The sequence below is a fragment of the Cotesia typhae genome, unplaced genomic scaffold (assembly GCF_013202065.1).
Source record: "Cotesia typhae breed Kobodo isofemale line unplaced genomic scaffold, CoteBio_Ctyphae scaffold_152, whole genome shotgun sequence".
NCBI lineage: Eukaryota > Metazoa > Arthropoda > Insecta > Hymenoptera > Braconidae > Cotesia > Cotesia typhae.
Genome location: NW_027423776.1, coordinates 2,037,519 through 2,059,070, shown reverse-complemented (window position 1 = coordinate 2,059,070; position 21,552 = coordinate 2,037,519). Strand labels below are relative to the sequence as shown.

Here is a 21,552-nt window from a genome sequence, read left to right as displayed (position 1 = left end):
CGACGTAGCCCGTGCAGTGGGCCAACTACCCACTGCATGGAAATAACTGAGTTACCACAAGATACCAACTCAGAAGTGCTCCCCACAACCGGTCCTTTTCGGATGAGGACCATTCATCAGGTGGGAGGAGCACGCCGGACCCGATGAATGATGACGACCCTGGCGCCTTAAGGACTTACTTTAAGTGGACGGAGGAACTGAGAGTCGATCTCTTGGTGTGCTACCAACGTAGCGAGCCGGGGGTGAGCGGCTATATGGCCCGGATGCACACTCTTTGGAGTGATATACATCCGGAGCTAGCGCATTTTACGCCCAAACACCTGCGTAATTATGCCGCTCATCTTCGGCGAAATAGAAGATCGCTTGTGCCGGACAGAAGGCAGTCTAATAGACTTTCCTTTCCGGCGCAACTACACCAAGAGCGACGCCGTTCCTCCTTGGACAACAACAATCCCTTTGTAGGACGGCAAGTAAGTATATCTAAAAAGATAACTTACTCCCAACAACAGCTTGACGCGGTAAACGAAGATCTCCGTGCAAACATCCTGGAGGATTCCACCCTGCTCACTGTGAGCCAGGTTGTGTATGGTGCAGCAGTTTCGGCTTTTCCGAGAGAGAGACAATGTCTCTCGATCGAGGCAAGGTTGAAACAGCGCATCTCACAACTTGGCTTGAAAATTGACATGTCCCGGAAACAGGTCTCCCGCATTCAGTGTGTGATTGAGTACGACACAACTCAAACACCATACACGCCCCGAATTCGGCGCATTGCTGCTGAACTTCGGTGGCGTCATCACACACTGAACAAGAGTACTCTTCATGTCATCAAGGAAGAGTCTCTTAATAAATTGCGGGCTCTAGTGGCTGCTAAAAAGTCATTAGAGAAAAGGCTGAAGCGGTTGGTCGACAACTCGTTGTTTCGATCCAGCCCTTCACGGTTTCTGACACCAAAGACCGATGTTACCGGGAATTATCCAACACCTGAGCGGGTGGAAGCTTTTTGGACTGAGTTGTATGGAGATCAACCAAACGTGAACGCCAACACTCCAGCTCTGCACGACTTCAAAGTATTCTGTCGGGAACACCGTCGACAGAATGCTGATGAAGAGAGCCCTGCAGTCAGTGTGGATGAAGTTCGTTCAGCTCTAAATGGCAGCAAAAATTGGGCTGCCCCGGGACCAGACGGCATTAATGTCTTTTGGTGGAAGAAGTTTACTTCTACCCACCTCCATCTGGCCCGCATATTTACATCATACATTAGAGCTGACGATCCGATTCCGGACTGGCTTGTAGAAGGGCGAACCGTACTGATACCTAAAAAAGGTGACTTGTCTGACCCTAAGAATTTCAGGCCTATCACCTGCTTGAATGCGGTTTATAAAATTTTTACAAAAATTTTAAATAACCGTATCTTGCAGCAGATAGAGCCTGTATGGCAACAGATATATGAACAACGTGGCAGTAAAAGAGGCCTGTCAGGTTGCAAGGAGAACCTGATAGTGGATCGATGCGTCTTACAAGATGCGATCTACTATCAACGCAACATGTCAATGGCTTGGATTGACTATCGCAAGGCATTTGACTCAACTCCACATGAGTTGATTTTATATCTACTCAAATGCCTGGGAGTCAATCCCGAAATAGTGGAATGCATTCGGCGTACAATGCAGCTCTGGCGAACGCGATTTCACATTGGAAGTGGAAACGCATTGCACGTAACCGGAGTTGTAGAGTACAAACGAGGGGTCTTCCAAGGCGATTCCTTGAGCCCTCTGCTGTTTTGCATTTCACTGCTGCCTATATCTGTTGCTCTCCGTAAAACTCATGGGTACTCTGTGGGGCCTCCGGGTGATCGATACTATTCGATTACCCATCTGCTTTACATGGATGATCGGAAGCTGTATAGCGCTGATAAAGATCATCTACAAGCGGCCCTCAACATCGTAGCAGAGTACACACGAGATGTCGGAATGTCTTTTGGGTTGGACAAGTGTGCGGTCGTACATCTGGCGAGGGGTAAGTGCTCTGATACTGGTGATGATGTCGAATTAGTGGATGGGAGCGTCTTAAGCCAATTAGACGCCGGGGAGTTGTATAGATATCTAGGAATGGAAGAGCACCGCATGCATGCGGTCTCTGAAGTCCGAAGAACTCTCCAGAGCGAGTATGTTAGGAGACTCCGGAAAATTTGGTCCTCCGAACTTTCCGGCAAAAACAAAGTCTCAGCTACTAACATGCTCGCTGTCCCAGTCTTACTATACTCTTTCGGTGTCCTGAAATGGACCCGAAAGGATTTACGAGATCTCGACATCAAAACCCGTAAGATCATTAATATGAATCGGAGCATGCACCCCAATTCATCAGTCGCCAGATTATACCTCTCCTGGTCCATCGGTGGGAGAGGTTTGCAGAGTTTGGAGCGGCTTCACGACCGTTTGGTCCTGGGTTTAACTCACGAAGTTGTCAATTTCACTGCAGACGAGGATGACTTTCTTATGCAAATTGTACATAAACATGAAAATGCGCATAAGGGGTCATTCTTGTATAAGGCAGCAATATATGCGGCAAGAACCCTTGGTCTTGGAGAAATAAACGCTCTTATGGAACTCCGAAAGGAGGAATTTAAGAGCGTCATCAGGAACGCCGAGGAAAAACTACTCCTTGGCGAACTGATGGACAAGTCCATGCACAGCGTGTTCTTTAAACACGTGCGTGATCATGGCTTGTCCATCCAGCTGACGTTTTCCTTCTTAAAGTCAGCGGGCCTGATGTCCGAGACTGAAGGGTTCATATTTGCCTGCCAAGATGGTGTCATTAACACTCTTGAGTACCGTAGCAAGGTGCTCCAGGTGCAGCTTCCGGAAACGTCCTGTAGGAGGTGTAGACAACATCCGGAGACGCTTATGCACCTTTTGTCGGCATGTCAGTGCTGGCGAGAGGTGCATATATCCAGCGTCACAATGCTGCCCTGAGAGTACTGTACTACTATCTTCGTCATTGCTACGGTATTGACGTGACACCAGTGCTGCCTTATTTGCCAGGAGATATTCCCCAGGTTGTTGAGAATGACAGTTGCAAAATTTATTGGAACATGCCATTTGCAACAACCCGGCGGATATATCACAACAAACCTGATATTGTGCTCTTCGACAAGGCCACTCGTGACATTTATGTCATTGAGTTCTCGGCCCCGGCTGAATACAACATCTCAGCCAAAGAAGAGCACAAAAGACAAATATATCAGGATCTCCTGTTTGAAATTGGTAAACTTTACCCAGGTTACCGTGTCAAGCTTGTCGTCCTGATTGTTGGCGTCCTAGGAGGGATGAAGCAGTCTTTTGTATCCTCACTTGCCAAAGTTCCAGCTTGCTCATCAAAAGCTGAGTTCTTGGCAGTTAGGATGCAGAAGGCTGTTTTACTTGGTTCTCTCCGTCTCTTAAGGGAAATGACTTTGGCCTGCTGTGATCACTAACCGCCTTGTTGTGCGGAGTGGTCCAGCAGTAACGGATGGAGCTCAGGCTGGGCCCTCGGAGAATCGGACTCCGGGGATAACCCCCCTGAGCATTTAATAACAAAATAATAATAATAATAATAATCTGCTTTACATGGATGATCTGAAGCTATATAGTGCTAATGAAGATTATCAACAAGCAGCCCTCAACATCGTAGCAGAGTACACACGAGATGTCGGAATGTCTTTTGGGTTGGACAAGTGTGCGGTCGTACATCTGGCGAGGGGTAAGTGCTCTGATACTGGTGATGATGTCGAATTAGTGGATGGGAGCGTCTTAAGCCAATTAGACGCCGGGGAGTTGTATAGATATCTAGGAATGGAAGAGCACCGCATGCATGCGGTCTCTGAAGTCCGAAGAACTCTCCAGAGCGAGTATGTTAGGAGACTCCGGAAAATTTGGTCCTCCGAACTTTCCGGCAAAAACAAAGTCTCAGCTACTAACATGCTCGCTGTCCCAGTCTTACTATACTCCTTCGGTGTCCTGAAATGGGCCCGAAAGGATTTACGAGATCTCGACATCAAAACCCGTAAGATCATTAATATGAATCGGAGCATGCACCCTAATTCATCAGTCGCCAGATTATACCTCTCCCGGTCCATCGGTGGGAGAGGTTTGCAGAGTTTGGAGCGGCTTCACGACCGTTTGGTCCTGGGTTTAACACACGAAGTTGTCAATTTCACTGCAGACGAGGATGACTTTCTTATGCAAATTGTACATAAACATGAAAATGCGCATAAGGGGTCATTCTTGTATAAGGCAGCAATATATGCGGCACGAACCCTTGGTCTTGGAGAAATAAACACTCTTATGGAACTTCGAAAGGAGGAATTTAAGAGCGTCATTAGGAACGCCGAGGAAAAACTACTCCTTGGCGAACTGATGAACAAGTCCATGCACAGCGTGTTCGTTAAACACGTGCGTGATCATGGCTTGTCCACCCAGCTGACGTTTTCCTTCTTAAAGTCAGCTGGCCTGATGTCCGAGACTGAAGGGTTCATATTTGCCTGCCAAGATGGTGTCATTAACACTCTTGAGTACCGTAGCAAGGTGCTCCAGGTGCAGCTTCCGGACACGTCCTGTAGGAGGTGTAGACAACATCCGGAGACGCTTATGCACCTTTTGTCGGCATGTCCAGTTCTGGCGAGAGGTGCATATATCCAGCGTCACAATGCTGCCCTGAGAGTACTGTACTACTATCTTCGTCATTGCTACGGTATTGACGTGACACCAGTGCTGCCTTATTTGCCAGGAGATATTCCCCGGGTTGTTGAGAAAGACAGTTGCAAAATTTATTGGAACATGCCATTTGCAACAACCCGGCGGATAGATCACAACAAACCTGATATTGTGCTCTTCGACAAGGCCACTCGTGACATTTATGTCATTGAGTTTTCGGCCCCGGCTGAATACAACATCTCAGCCAAAGAAGAGCACAAAAAACAAATATATCAGGATCTCCTGTTTGAAATTGGCAAACTTTACCCAGGTTACCGTCTCAAGCTTGTCATCCTGATTGTTGGCGTCCTAGGAGGGATGAAACAGTCTTTTGTATCCTCACTTGCCAAAGTTCCAGCTTGCTCATCAAAAGCTGAGTTCTTGGCAGTTAGGATGCAGAAGGCTGTTATACTTGGTTCTCTCCGTCTCTTAAGGGAAATGACTTTGGCCTGCTGTGATCACTAACTGCCTTGTTGTGCGGAGTGGTCCAGCAGTAACGGATGGAGCTCAGGCTGGGCCCTTGGAGAATCGGACTCAGGGGATAACCCCCCCTGAGCATTTAATAACAAAATAATAATAATAATAATAATAATAATAATAATAATAATAATAATAATAATAATAATAATAATAATAATAATAATAATAATAATAGTGTTCAATTTATACAAATCCAATTTTAGAATGATTGATTTCTTTCACTTTGAATTATAATATCATTCCTAAATACTGTAATTATAGGTTTGTCAATCAATTTCTTGCATATTTTCAAATATTTTTTCAACTTTAATCACTTGATGATTTGTTTAATAGTACATGAAAATACACGTATCAATGCATAGAAGTACAAGAAAACTTTAAAATCAAAACATTAAAACTTGATGGTTAGGTTGCTGTTTATGTACGTTGTATATAGATGTATACAATAAATGCTACTATATGCATTTATTATACAGCATGCATACCTTGTACTCGGCAGCAGTATACAAGTTGTGGCAGAACTTCGTAATACGCAGGCGCGCAACACACACGTACAAACATACGCACACATTCAACTCTCAGACTGGAGGTAGTGAACTATACAGTGAGACTACGAAGTATAGCGCAAAGAGGAGACCCCGAGAATAAGATACGCTGTGTAATGTATTCCATCTCATTCTTTTACACCCTCAATCCTACAGATATATATGTTTGTCTCTTTCTACGTAACGCGTCAACTTTTCGTGTTACACTTGATTTTTCTCCTCATAAAATTTCCGTACCGGGCCTTATAACTCAAATCGATTCTTAAAGAGTAAACTTCAAAAACAATTATCTATTTGAGAGATTTACATATTTACTGTTTCTCTTTTTATTGATGACTATTCATGTGAATTTCAATTTTTTTTAGTTTTCATTAATCTATTTTTCCATTCCTACAAAAGCTTTTGTATTGGTCATAGCAGGAGCCGCGAAAACATGACGGAGGCAAAAACGAGGATAAAGGAGGAAACGCATCAGGAGTGGCAGGACCGATGGAGATCGGGAGAGACGGGCTAATGGACAGTGCGCCTGATCCCAAACATGAACGTCTGGCTTTCTCGAAGGCGAGGAGACGGATTTCTTCCTAACCCAGCTATTGACAGTACGAGGACAGTCAAACGCCTATCTTTTTAAGATGGGACTGCACCCGACGCCAACGTGCAAATACTGCCTAGACAAAATTGACGACGCCGAACACACATTCTTCGAGTGTGATCCGTGGAAGAATAACAGAAGCAGCACCGAAGAAATTATTGGCACCACACTCTCCCTCGAGATCTTGATAGCATGCATACTCAGAAATAAAGATAACTGGTCAGCTGTTGCAGCCTACGCCGAGCTCCTTCTAAAAGAAAAAACCGCAGAAAGGGAACAATAGCCAGGAGTAGGCGTCGTGAGAAGCAACATGGACTGTATTAAAGTAATGCTCACGCGGTTCCAGTTTAATCATCTTCGTACCATCCACGGGGAAAGAAAGAGGAGTTTTTTTAATTTCCCGCTAAGGAAAATTGTGAATTTTTGAAAATTCGGGAAGTTATTGTTTATACCCCATTTTTCGAAAATCGAGTTTTCAACGGATGTTGATGTTTTGAGGTCTTAAAAAGCTTCTCTGATGGTTTTAACAGTGGTGCTCGTGCGGCTGTGTGTGTGTGTGTGTGTGTGTGTGTGTGTGTGTGTGTGTGTGTGTGTGTGTGTGTGTGTGTGTGTGTGTGTGTGTGTGTGTGTGTGTGTGTGTGTGTGTGTGTGTGTGCAAACCGCTGATAACTTTGAAACGGCTGGACCGATCGGAAGCAACTTAGTGGTGATCCAAAGAGTATCGAAGCCCTTCAATTTCCTAAAAATTTGAACCGATTCCGTTCGTTAGATTTTGAGTTATCTTAAAAATAAAATTTTTGAAAAATTGTGTTTTTGAAATAACTTTTAAACGACTTTACCGATCGATTCTAAAAACTAATCAGTACTTAGCCTTGAAAAATTTCGAAAAAAGTGTTTTTTTTACATAACTTCGACATTTTTCTCTGGATCATTTTTGATGAAATAAAACAATTATTAGAGCCTAAAAAATCACGTCAAACGCTGCCCAGAACGTGAAAATCAGTTGATTGATTCGTGAGTTATCGTAGTCAAAAAAATTCGGAAAAAGTGAATTTTCCAATTTTCTTTAAAATTTTTGGTTTCATCAGTTTGTGTTCAAAAGTACATCATAGAATTTAAAAAACTGCGTGGAATGCTGCCAATCGTGTGAAAATCGGTTCATTTATTTAGAAGTTATTGCGGTTTGAAAATTTTAAAAATCTGGAAACCAGTTGACCCTAAAGGACATCCCTGCACTTCCCACTAATTCCACATCTAAACGCTTAGAATTGCACTTATGACGCTTTTGAGCTTTTCGAGCTTAAAAATATAATTTATATGTGCTCTTCGAGATCGAAAGTCTGATAAAAGTTTAATAGAACACTATTTTCTGAAATTTCATACTGTCATAACTTTGGAATGAATCAACCGATTTTTGAGCGATTGGCAGCAATTTATGCAATTTTTCATGTCCTTTAAAAGACAACAAAAATTTTTTAGATAAAAAATTTCGGAGTAATTCCAAAAAAACTTTTTTTAGTTTCTTTCCTTCACGATATCTCTCGAACGAATCAACCGATTTTGACCGGATGAGCGGCGATCGACGTGGTTTTTCAAAGTTAAGAGCTGATTGGTTTTTAAAGTTGGTCGACAAAGCCGTTTAAAAGTTATTTCAAAAAAATCACATTTGAAAAAAAAAATTTTCAGTTTTTAGATTTCTCGAAATCTATCGGTCCGAATCGGTCCAAATTGTATTCAAAATCTAAGTTTGGCCAAGCCCTTTCAAATGGCACCAGTTGCGATAAACTCGGTTATACCATTCAAAAGTTATAAGGGGTTTACATGCTTACATATATATATATATATATATTAGGGTGCTTTTTTTTTGCGACTATTTTTTTTTTTCGCTCCCATCCTGAAATTTTGTTGGAAATACACCCAAAAAAATTCCCTGAAAGTTTGAGCCCTTAATATTAATATTAAGTACTCCTACACAGCGTGTGAAGATTTCCCATTTGAAATATACGAGAACTTTCATTTGTTTTTTTTTTAATTTCTATAGCTCAGTGGCATTTCATAGCATCGCTTTGACCATGGACGGGTTTTTTCAGAATTGAATGCTCTACAAAAGTGTCCATTGTCGCGAAGTCGTAACTCATACTGGTGGGGTAGTACGGACCGCCAAACTGAATTTTTCATAGAATTCTTGTTTTTCACTCATTATCTCATAAACAACAAGACATACAGAAAAAATGTAAATGATAATTTTGTAGGAAATTCAATTCTCTACAAAAAGGTCCTTACCACCAAATCACTAAGATCGATATTTTCTGAGATATTAGTCATTGAAGTTTACGTAGCATTGAATTTCCACAAAATGTTGAATCAAATCTTAAAAAATATTGATTTTTTTATTCGTATCATAATTATAATTAGTAATTACTTATTGATTAAGTTGCAAATTCAACGAAAAAAATTTTTAATTGTATTTTTCTGAAGTTTTTTTATTTTTAAATAAATTTCTCATTTAAATCACACCATAATATTTGAATTTATCATTTAATAATTCAATTTTAATGAAATTCTAGCTAAAAATATATTGTGTATGATCATTACGAAGAATATGGGATGTTTCTTTGTTGCTGTGTATTGTGATACTGATTAATTGCAGTTTATTTTTATTGCTCTAGTAGTACTACTGAGCTTTCACTTGACCTTGAATGCGTTCAACAAATTTCCCCTTTAATTGCAGCGCTTTCTTTGTTTTCGCGTACTAATCCCGCGAGAGTAAGAACAAAGCTTAGTGTGCATTAATCAGTGTGACGCCGTTGTATGTATACTTTGTTAAATTTGAGGTTAGATCGACTTTAACAATCATTAAAATGAGTGAAAAAATTGGTAATAAAACTTGGAATTATTTAATTGGATTTGAAAGAAGCCAAATAAATAATAATAAGCTGCCTTCGTATCGTGACTTACTGAAGTTGTTTATGTATAAACATCAGTCTTTAAAATTAACTATTCGAAATAGTGCTACTAGTGTTATTAACGATACTAATACTATTTGGGCTAGTTTCAAGATTCCAACTATACGTCCTCAACACAGTCTTGCGAAGTTGGAAAAATTTTATGCCGAATATATAAAAGTGAAGACACATCATAAGAGGGAAAAAAGATCGAAAGCACAAAAACAGAATGTTGAAAAGTTTAACCAAAAACTAGATAAATTGTTCGATATTTCCAATTCCACAATGGTTAAGAATTTGCCAAAAGAGCAGCAACAATTTCTGAATGAGTGTCAAAAGGGAAAAAGCAATCTTTACTCGCCCGTTACTACTTTCTTGCCGGTGGAAACTTTTCAGAATAAATCTGATACTGAACAGGAGATTGCAAATGAAGATAATGAGAACAATACAGACGAATTTGGTTAGTTTCTTCTCCCATACAACTAGAAATTATCAAGCTCAACAATCAATCATTATTTAATAATCGAAAACAATTTCTTATAATTTAGACTCATATTTTTTCTACTTACTTGTAAAATTTAATTCGCATTAAAATTCTAATTTTCTTAACCTCATTTTCTGAAAATTGAATTCTATATAATTTTTCAATATTTTAAAATTTGTTTCTAGATTCATAACTTTTTTTTCTAATTATTAGTCTATCATTTTTGGTAAAATTTCTATCAAGTAAATCTGAATAAGTGAGATAAATCAAAATTTATTTAATTTAATCTAACGCGCCAAAAGAAGTATAACTTCAAAAATTTGTTTTCGATTTTTTGCAGTCGAAAATCCCCACGCTATTAAAAAATTGAAGTCACTGTAACCAATAAATTTAAAATACATATCATTTTATCTTATTTTTATCGGGGAAAATTGACGGAAACTCAATTCAAAGAATATCTTTGCTTCTGAATAACAGAAGCTGAATATAAAATTTGAAAAATGTTTTAATCGATTGGGTTTATTTATTTAATTCTGAAAAAATTGTTTTAGGCATGAAATTATCGCAACATTCGATGCCAGCAAGTTTTTGTAGTCTATCATCAAATTCCAGTGGGTTGAAACGAACATATTCTGATTTTGAGAATGAACTCCCTGTACCTCGTAAAAAGAAAAAAATCAATATTTTAACTCCAGAACTTGTATCAGATTTAGATCGCACTGGAACTAGTGATAGAGGTGCAATGTTTATCATTGCAGCTGTTATAGAAAGTCTGGGTTAGATATTGATAAATATAATGTGAGTTATTCTTCTATTCGCAATGCACGTATTTCTAAGAGAGAAGAAATTGTCGATGCAATTAAAAAAGAAGAAATAGACGAATCTTGCGTAGTTCATTGGGATGGAAAAATGCTACCTCCAGGACAAGGAACATCAAAAGCAGAACGGCTCTCGATACACATTTCAGGAATAAGTGGCGAAAAATTTTTAGAAGCTCCGTTGCTTTCTGACGGCACAGGTATAAGTCAAGCTTCAGCCGTATTTCAGGCTCTGACGACACGCAATATTTGCGATAATATTAAAGGAATGTGTTTCGATACGACTACTTCAAACACAGGTAAATTGTCAGATTGTTAAATTACATTTTCAAACCTACACTAGTCATAATAATTAAAGGATATAATAAGAAGTCTAAATTTTAGGGTGTTTTTCAACGAGCTGTAATTTTGAATAGAATGATTGTAGAGCAAAAACAAAAAAAAGCAAATAGTAGCTCTAAATGTCTAGTTTTTAGATACGACCATGATAATTTTTTTATCACGTTTGAGTCTGGAGAAATGCTGAGGAAACTACAAGAAAAAAAATTTTTCAAATTTTTTCTTGTCTAAAAAAAGGTCTACGGGCTTCAAAAATGTTTTTCCATTCTTTCACTCAAAAACGCTTGCAAAAAATTTAATGTCCTTTTATTTGACAGAATTAGAAAGCCTGTGCGATGATTTGCCGCGGAGTTATCGTCAATCAAAGCAAAGAAGTTCTTTTTAACTTTGATAATTAATAACTCTGGGAATAATGGTCGTATGAGAAATTGAAGGAGAGTTTTAAAAACTACACGATATTTTCTATGAGATTCAGAGAATGGCTTTTGACAAAAAAAAATTTTTTTTTAATTGAAAATCCAAATCTCAATGAAAAAAAATTTTTTTTCTTAAGAATCTTTATTTTTTCAATCAAAAAGATTGATTTTTTTAGAAATTTGAAAAAAAAAAACAAAAATTTCAAGAAAATAAATAAAAATTGAGAAATTGCTCACAATGGCGATTTTTGCGAAAACAAAAAATTTGAAGCTTCGGGACACTATGGAACAAAAAATCGCAGCACTTTGAATTTTCCAGGGATTTTAGGAGATACTTTAAGGTTAAAAATTACCCATGAAATTTTTCGTTCATCCATTTTATCCAAAGTTATACCAAGTTATCCAAATATCTTTAATTATGCAAATTTTTGTCTTTTTTTCAGTCAAAATTTTCAATTCAGAAAAAATTTTCTCGTCAAAAACAATTCACTGTATCTCATAGAAAATATCGTGTAGTTTTCAAAACCCTTTTTGATTTCACATACGATCATTATTCCCAGAGTTATTGTTTATCAAAAGTAAAAAGAACTTTTTTGCTTTGATGACGATAACTCCGCGGTAAATCATCTCACAGGCTTTTTGATTCTGTCAAATAAATGGGCATTAAATTTTCTAAAAGAGCTTTTGAGTAAAAGAATGAAAAACCATCTTTGAAGCCCGTAGATCTTTTTTTAGACAAGAAAAAATTTGGAAAATTTTTTTTTTATAGTTTCCTTAGGATTCCTTCAGACTTAAACGTGATAAAAAATTGTCATGATCGTATCTGAAAACTAGACACTTAGAGCAACTATTTGCTTGTTTTCTGTTTTTGCTCTGCGATCATTTTATTCGGAGTTACAGCTCGTTGAAAAATACCCAAAAATTTAGAATTTTTTTATGTCCCATAATGTTTGTGACTAGTGTATATTTTTATCAACCATTTCAATCAAAACAGATAATGTTTTTTTTTTTTAAGGTGACACCAAAAGTGCTTGTCCTTTACTAGAGAAAAAAGTTGGTCGTGATTTATTATACCTTGCTTGTCGTCATCATACGTCAGAGTTGATGTTACGAAATGTAGCAGAGGTTGCTTGGCCAGCCACAAATGGTCCAAATGTACCTATTTTCAAACGATTTAGAGACAATTGGGATAACATTGATAAAGTAGTATATGAAATCGGTTCCAATGATGAACATATTACCGACATTTTGAACGACAAAAAAAAAGACATTCTCGATTTTATTGACAATCAATTAAAGGTATGAATTAATTCAATTTTACATTAATAATTGTGTATTTAAATGATGAACTAGTTTTTGACACATTTTTGTGTGTATTAAGGACTTATAAGTTTTTAATTGATAAATTTCAAATATCTTTTTACTCGAATATTTTACAAAGTGTATTTTTTCATTAACTTTATTTACAAATTTAACTAATGACATTATTATTCACTATCAAAGAAACCCATTGGTTGCTGATAATGATTACAGTTTTCTCACTTTTTTATTTTTCTTTCTTTTCATATTTTTCAATAAGAATCATCATCCAAGAGACGACTATAAAGAATTACTGGAACTAAGCAGTATCTTTTTAGATGGTGGAGGTGATAAAGTTCAATTTAAAGCCCCTGGCGATTGTCACCATGCAAGATGGCTTTCAAAAGCTCTTTATTGTTTTAAGATATATTTATTTCGTAAGCAGTTTAAAGTACCAGCGAAAGAAACAGATGCTTTGCGAAAAATTTGTGTTTTTGTTGTATTATTTTACGTGAAAATATGGTTTACTGCTCCATATGCGATAAAAGCCCCAAACTCAGACTTACAATTAGTAAAAGATCTTATCGAACATCGAAAAATTCATCCGGAAATCGCTAATGCAGCTCTTGAAAAATTATCTAAACATCTATGGTATTTGCATGAATAACTTGCTTGCTTGGCGCTGTTTGATAATACAGTATTACCAGAAGAAAAATTGAAAATTGCGAAAAAAATTAATGCTATTCCCGCTGTAAAGCAATCGAATAAGCATTACTAAGAGCCTTACAAAACAATTACTTCACTCAGTGAAAAAAACATCAGTGATTTTGTGACACCAAATTCAGTTTTCATCTTTAAACAGTTTAACCTTTCATATGAATTTTTAAATTCTGAATTTCATACATGGAAATCAAATTTTGAGTACCAAAAATGTTCTGAAACATTCAAAAAGTTAAAAGTTGTAAATGATACTGCTGAGCGAGGAGTAGCTCTGACTCAAGGACTAAGGACCTTTTTTGTAGAGAATTGAATTTCCTACAAAATTATCATTTACATTTTTTCTGTATGTCTTGTTGTTTATGAGATAATGAGTGAAAAAACAAGAATTCTATGAAAAATTCGGTTTGGCGGTCCGTACTACCCCACCAGTATGAGTTACGACTTCGCGACAATGGACACTTTTGTAGAGCATTCAATTCTGAAAAAAACCCGTCCATGATCAAAGCGATGCTATGAAATGCCACTGAGCTATAGAAATTAAAAAAAAAAAAATGAAAGTTCTCGTATATTTCAAATGGGAAATCTTCACACGCTGTGTAGGAGTACTTAATATTAATATTAAGGGCTCAAACTTTCAGGAATTTTTTGGTGTATTTCCAACAAAATTTCGGGATGGGAGCGAAAAAAAAATAGTCGCAAAAAAAAAAGCACCTAATATATATATATATATATATATATATATATATATATATATATATATATATATATATATATATATATATATATATATATATAGGGTGGGTCAAAAAAATCGAATAATTTATTTTTGACTTTATACTCTGAAAAATAGGTTCGTAGACACCTAAAAGAATTCTCTCCAAGTATAAGCTCTTAATTATAACGGAAGGTCCTCCGCTTTGCGGGTTTCTATTTTTTCGAATAATCAGATAAAAAAATTTATATCTCGCTTCCAACTGCTTGGAAAAATATTCCGTGGCATAGATTTTGTGAGAAATTGAATGCTTTACAAAAAGGTCTCTTATGACTTTTTCAAAAACTCAACCGATTAAAAGATATTCATAGTTGAAGTTTGGCTATTTTAAGGAAAATATTCGTTTTTATTATGAATTTTATAAGTCGATGAAAAAAAATTATTTCGGATTGCGGAACTCATGATTTTGTAGGAAATTTACTGCTCTACAAAAATGGTCTCTTATGATTTTTTGATTAAGTGAAGCCGTTACGAGATATTCATCGTCAAACATTAACGAATATCAATATTTCCAGTTTTTGATCAATAATTCGATAAATTTTAATTTAAACTATGAGTTTCAGGAAAATTTACATAAATTTGAGTTTCGATCGATAAAGAAATGTTATAAACAATTTTTTTAATATTGTTTTCAGTCTTGAGCTTGTTTGATTGCATTAAAACAAGAAATTAGAGCATTTTTTTCGACATATAGCCAATGATTAGTTTAATTTGAAGTGAATGACATATTTCTTTGTCAAATTTAATATGAAAAGTATTGAATCAAGTGAGAAACAACCAGTATTTAACTTTTTATAGATAAATTTTTTATTGAATTATCAATTGCAATATAATTGTCTATATTTTTAACATAACAGTACGCTATTACTATAAATAATTTCTTTTATTACAATTTGGGAATGTTTTTGATGTTCTTTGACAACTTGCAATAAGTACTGGAATTGTTCTTCATTTTTGTCAAGCATTGATTATATTCACTGACTAATGCAACAGCTCGCTCTGCTGAATCATTGACAATTTTTAGTTGTTGAAAGTATTCTTTATTTTCGAGATAACTCTCATTAGTAGGCCATAATTCAACATCGACATCAAGAAAGTCATACGGTAGATCGAAGATTTTGAAAAAGATTTAATGACTTTTTAGACACAAAGTCACTCAGTTCTCTGCGCCAATGAATTCAAATCTTTTTAGCAATTACAAATCTTTTAGCTTTAGAATCTGTACCTTCACGAGTATTAACAGCTTCAACAATACTTTTTTTACTTCTAATGGAACGCCATCGTCAAACAGTGATAAAATGGCAAGTTCATCGCTCAAATACCATAAGTGCGAAATCATTTTTTCACACGTAGCTGAAGAAATCAAAGGATTGATATGTTTGTACTCCAATAAATTTTTCATAAACTGCAAGTCATGATAAGCAGCAGTTGTTGCAGAAGTTGATGAAAACCAAGCTTTTAAATACAAAGTGACTATAAAAATACAGAAATGACGAAGACCATGCAATTCTTTCTGAGAGAGTTTGAATTCATCTCTGAATAGATACATTTTCAAACTATAAATGGCCTTAGCCATCCATCTAGCATGATGAACAGCACCAGGACGTTTGAAAGAAATCTTTTCTTGAGGCATTTCTCCAAGGAAAATCAATGATAATTCCAATAATTCTTTATCTAACTTATTATAACATTTCTTTATCGATCGAAACTCAAATTTATGTAAATTTTCCTGAAACTCATAGTTTAAATTAAAATTTATCGAATTATTGATCAAAAACTGGAAATATTGATATTCGTTAATGTTTGACGATGAATATCTCGTAACGGCTTCACTTAATCAAAAAATCATAGGAGACCATTTTTATAGAGCAGTAAATTTCCTACAAAATCATGAGTTCCGCAATCCGAAATAATTTTTTTTCATCGACTTATAAAATTCATAATAAAAACGAATATTTTCCTTAAAATAGCCAAACTTCAACTATGAATATCTTTTAATCGGTTGAGTTTTTGAAAAAGTCATAAGAGACCTTTTTGTAAAGCATTCAATTTCTCACAAAATCTATGCCACGGAATATTTTTCCAAGCAGTTGGAAGCGAGATATAAATTTTTATCTGATTATTCGAAAAAATAGAAACCCGCAAAGCGGAGGACCTTCCCGTTATAATTAAGAGCTTATACTTGGAGAGAATTCTTTTTAGGTGTCTACGAACCTATTTTTCAGAGTATAAAATCAAAAATAAATTATTCGATTTTTTTGACCCACCTAATATATATATATATATATATATATATATATATATATATATATATATATATATATATATATATATATATATATATATATATGTACACCCTGATAAAACGAAATGATTAGAAATGATTAAAAATTTTGAATCATTTTAAATCATTTTTAATCATAAGAATATGATTTGAAATGATTAGAAATTTTTAATCATTTCAAATGATCTTTATTTATAAATATATGATTGAAAATGATTTAAAACTATTAGAAATATTTAATCATTTTTCATTATAAAAGTATTAATGAAAATTATCAGTAATTATTAAGCATATTCATAATACTTTCAAATACTTTAACAAATAATTTTTATTTATTTTTCACTTTCCGTTAAAAAAAATTGAAAATTTTTTAAATTCAGGTAATTATTGGTTACATTCTCTTTTTTTTTTTTTTCGAAAATCTAGTTTTCAACGGATGTTGACGTTTTGAGGTCCAAGGAAGCTTCTTCAAAAATTTTAGCTATAATATCCGTATGTCTATGAATGTGTGTGTGTGTGTGTGTGTGTGTGTGTGTGTGTGTGTGTGTGTGTGTGTGTGTGTGTGTGTGTGTGTGTGTGTGTGTGTGTGTGTGTGTGTGTGTGTGTGTGTGTGTGTGTGTGTGTGTGTGTGTGTGTGTGTGTGTGTGTGTGTGTGTGTGTGTGTGTGTGTGTGTGTGTGTGTGTGTGTGTGTGTGTGTGTGTGTGTGTGTGTGTGTGTGTGTGTGTGTGTGTGTGTGTGTGTGTGTGTGTGTGTGTGTGTGTGTGTGTGTGTGTGTGTGTGTAGATGTGTGTAACCCGCTTATAACATTTGAACGGCTTGAGCGATCCAATAATAGTTGGCAGCATTCGAAAAGTCTTTGCTGAACTTAGATTTCCTGAGAATTTGAACCGATTCGGACCGATAGTTTTTGAAAAATCTCAAAAAAACGAAGAAAAAAATTTTTGAAATGTGATTTTTTGTAATTATTTTTAAACGGCTCAATTGATCAAGTTCAAAAACTAATCAACTTTAAAGCTTACAAGACCACGTCGATTGGGACCAATCTGGTCAAAATCAATCGATTCGTTCGGAAGATATCGTGAACCCAAGAAAATAAAAAAAAGTGTTTTTTTAACGTAACTCCGACATTTCTGATAGGATCGTCTTTGATGCAATGAAAAGATTTTTAGAACTCGAAAAACCGCGTCAATTGCCGCCAGGAACGTGAAAATCGGTTCATCCATTCAAAAGTTATCGCAATTTGAAAATTTATCAAATAGTGTTTTATTAAATTGCACTGTGAAATCAATAATGTTAAACATACATTTGAAAAGATGTTAACTTTACATTTTTTAAATGCAAATATTACAGCTGGCAAAATATAATATCTATATGAAAAAAAAGCAAACTTTGCTTCGAAAAGATGTTAATTTTACACCTAAAAAATGATACTTATTGAAAGTTCAGTATTTTCTCTGTACACTGAAAAAATAATTAATCTGACTCAACAAAATAATTTTGAAAGAATTAATCATCTTGAGCCACGACGAAAAAATTCTTGAACCAAGAACATTTTCTCAGTTTAAGTAAATTTTTCTTAGTTTCAGAATTTTTCTTTTTAGCTCATGGCAATCAATTTCTTCAAATTTATTATCTTAAGTCAAGATTTGTTTCCTAGTTCAACTAATTTCTTTTATTAGTGTATAAATGTAAAAATGTCAATAGTTAAGAAATGGTATTGTATTTTATCGAATATTGATATTTTTGGAGATATAAGCTCACCCTGATTAAACAAAAGTATCCCAAACACAGGAAAAAGTATTAAAAAGAATTAGTTTTTATCATCAATCTAATTCTTTTTAATACTTTTTCCTTCGTCTAAATACTTTTTTTAATCAGGGCATCCCGATGTTACAGGCATCGATACCTTTCATTCGAGTATCCACATCAATCTTTTACATATTTTATATATTTGTAAAAATTTTAACAATTTAAAATGTTACAAATCTTTTATTGTTAATTTCTTTTACTTTGAAATATAAAAAAACTCAATTTTGAATTTCTTAGTAAAAAAAAAAAAATATTCGTGTAGATTTTTCAATTTTCTAAACGAGTATTTTTCAAAATCTATCGGTCTGAATTGGTTCAAGCTTACAGTAAATTTGAGTTTAGTAAAGCCCTTTCGAATAGTTACCAAAATTATATAGGATGGTTCCCATGACAGTATAAGAATCATTCCTATAATTATCGGAACCATTCCATTATCATTATGGGAACCATTCCTATAGGTATTGGAATTGTCCCATAATTATGGTAACAGTTCTTATAATTATGGAAACAGTTCCCATATTTTTTTCTTTCCGTGTAGAACAATCTTTACTATCGATTGATTATTGTAAGAATAACATTTATTATTTTGTGGATATTAAGTAAGTAACTAGTATTATTTTAATCTACTTATTTAGTAAATTTGACAGCTTATTCTTGTTAAAGTTATAAATCGAATTTTTGTAATTTTTACACTTTTATTTTTAAAAATTTTAGAGTTTTTTCTTGTAAAATTAACATTTTATTAATAATGTAAATTTTGCAGCTATATTACTGTAATTTTAACATATCATTTTTTTCCGTGGGCTGTCGGATTTTTGAGTTTGAACAGCTAAAAAACGTAATAATATATATATATATATATATATATATATATATATATATATATATATATATATATATATATATATATATATATATATATATATATATGGATGAGCGAAAAGTTGCAGTTGCAGGGATGGCCTCTAGGGTCGACCGTTTTCCATTTTTTTATAATCAGTAAAAATTTTTTCGTGATTATTACAGAAATATATATAATTTTTTTACTTGCGTGAGCGAAATTTTTTTTTCAATGACTGATAAACCTTGAAGGCAAAGATACATTGTAAAAATACAAGGCAGGAATAGAAAAATAATAATTTTTCGGCCATTAATTCTGTTTAGAGTAAAATTAACAGTGAAGAAAATTCTATGTAGATTATGAACAACGATTACAAGTCGAAATATTTTAAATTCAGTCTTCACTCAGATATATTTCTAGCCGAGGAAAGTAATTTCCTAAGATTTCAAATAAAAATAAATAAATTTTCATAGTATTGTACACAATTCTAAAGCAGTTAAAATAATTTTAATATTGACCATGGATGATTTTATCAATTTATTTAATTTAATCGGAATTTCTGCAATACAAACAATTTACCATCGAAATTCTTAATACGAATAATGAAATTTTCAATAATAACGATTAAAAAAATTCTAACAGTATTTAACAATTAAAAATAATTTAAAACGATTAAAAAGTTTTAATACTAACCGAATTATTTTCAATCATAAGTGGTCTCACAAATTCAGAAAATATTTTATGGTTAATAATGATTTATCATGATTTCAAATTATTAATAACAACAGAATCCTTTCAAATCATAATAAATAACGAAAATTCGAACGTTATTTGACGATTAAAAACGATTTGAAATGATTAAAAGTTTTAATACTAATGAAATCATTTTCAATAATAACGAGTAAAAAAATTCTAACATAATTTAACAATTACGAAGAATTTGAAATGATTAAAAAGTTTTAATACTAACCGAATCAATTTTAATCATAACTTGCGACAAAAATTTGAGTATTTTTTGATGATTTGAAATGATTTATAAAGATTAAAAATCTCTAATCATTTTTAATCATTTTATATCATGCTCTTATTCTATTATTAAGAATGATTATAATGATGATTATTGGTGAAATTTAGAAAATGATTTAGATTATATAAAATGATTGTAAATGATTTATTTTTTAATCATTTTTAATCATATCAAATCATTCTGTTTCATCAGGCTTTATTTGGATCAAAAAAATTTTTTATACTACTAAAACCCCGAATTTAAGTCATTTTTCACGGTTTTTTAAGGTTTTCTCGAAAATTTGAAGGTATACGGGTCAAACGGACCTCGGATTCGGATTGAGCGGGTCAAAATACATGAGAATATATGTGTCGCGTCCAATGCACAGACAACTTTTATTTTTTTGTGTGCCGGTGTATTATTAATCATACCAGGGGACAGGAATTCACAGAGTATTTTATGATAAGAAATGATTTGTTATGGTTAAAAATTTCAAATCATACTTGAATCATTTTTAATCATACCAGGGGACAGAAATTCACAGAGTATTTTATGATTAGAAATGATTTAATATTATTAAAAATTTTTAATCATACCAAATCATTTTTTATCCTGTCAATAGATTTGTATTTAAAATGATTCATAATGATTAACTGTGAAATATCAGGTATGATTTAAATGATTTGGTACGATTAAAAATGATTAAAAAATTAATCATTTTGAATCATTTCAAATCATTTCGTTTTATCAGGGCATGTAGCCCAGACACATATTTCTAACACAAACGGTGTTTTGATACTAAATAAAATGGCAATAAAGCGCTAATAGCAATACTGTTATTAACTTAAGGCTAGTTAGATTAAAAAAAAAAAAAAGAAAATTACTTTTTATTGAAAAAAATTGTTAGTTAACTAATTAAGTTTATCAACATTATGGACAAAATTATACATCATAGACGAATAACTTTAAATTTAGTCTTTCAGTTCCAATTCTGGGAAAGGGACAGCCCAGGGGACTGAGATGTCGGTAGTTCACGAATTTATAGCAAAAAAACCAAAATTTGTTGCTTTTTAGTTTGCAATCCTCCAAATAGAAATATTTTTTCACTTTCATAATAAATTTTTGAAACTTCCGGGTAAGAAAATTGAAAATATTTAAAATTCGAGAAGTTATTTGTTCATGAGAATCTACTTAGTTAAAAAATAACAATTTTTTTAATAAAAAAAAGCGGGTCAAAAAATGTCCGGGACATTAAAAACATCCTTACAGAGAATCATCTATATACATATGTATACGCACACATAAAAAAGAATGCGTAATGTCAAAAAACTTACTTTTACTATCGTACAAAAATAAAGTTTTTATTTGAGTAATATATGTTCATGCTTTTATCATTGTAGAGCATAAAACTTTATATTTTACTTCATACTAACTTATAGAAATCAAATAAATAAATTTTACACTATTGATT

General features: G+C 33.9%; 1 protein-coding gene across 2 annotated transcripts in view; it reads right to left on the bottom strand.

Annotated features, from left to right (window-relative positions):
* The window catches only part of LOC141536644 (fatty-acid amide hydrolase 2), a 53,345-nt gene extending 31,793 nt beyond the window's left edge, over nucleotides 1–21,552 (bottom strand). For both annotated transcript variants that reach the window (XM_074257298.1, XM_074257299.1), the window contains exon 1: nucleotides 21,416–21,552. The gene's annotated coding sequence lies outside the window, so the exon portion shown is untranslated. The remainder of the gene's footprint in view (nucleotides 1–21,415) is intronic.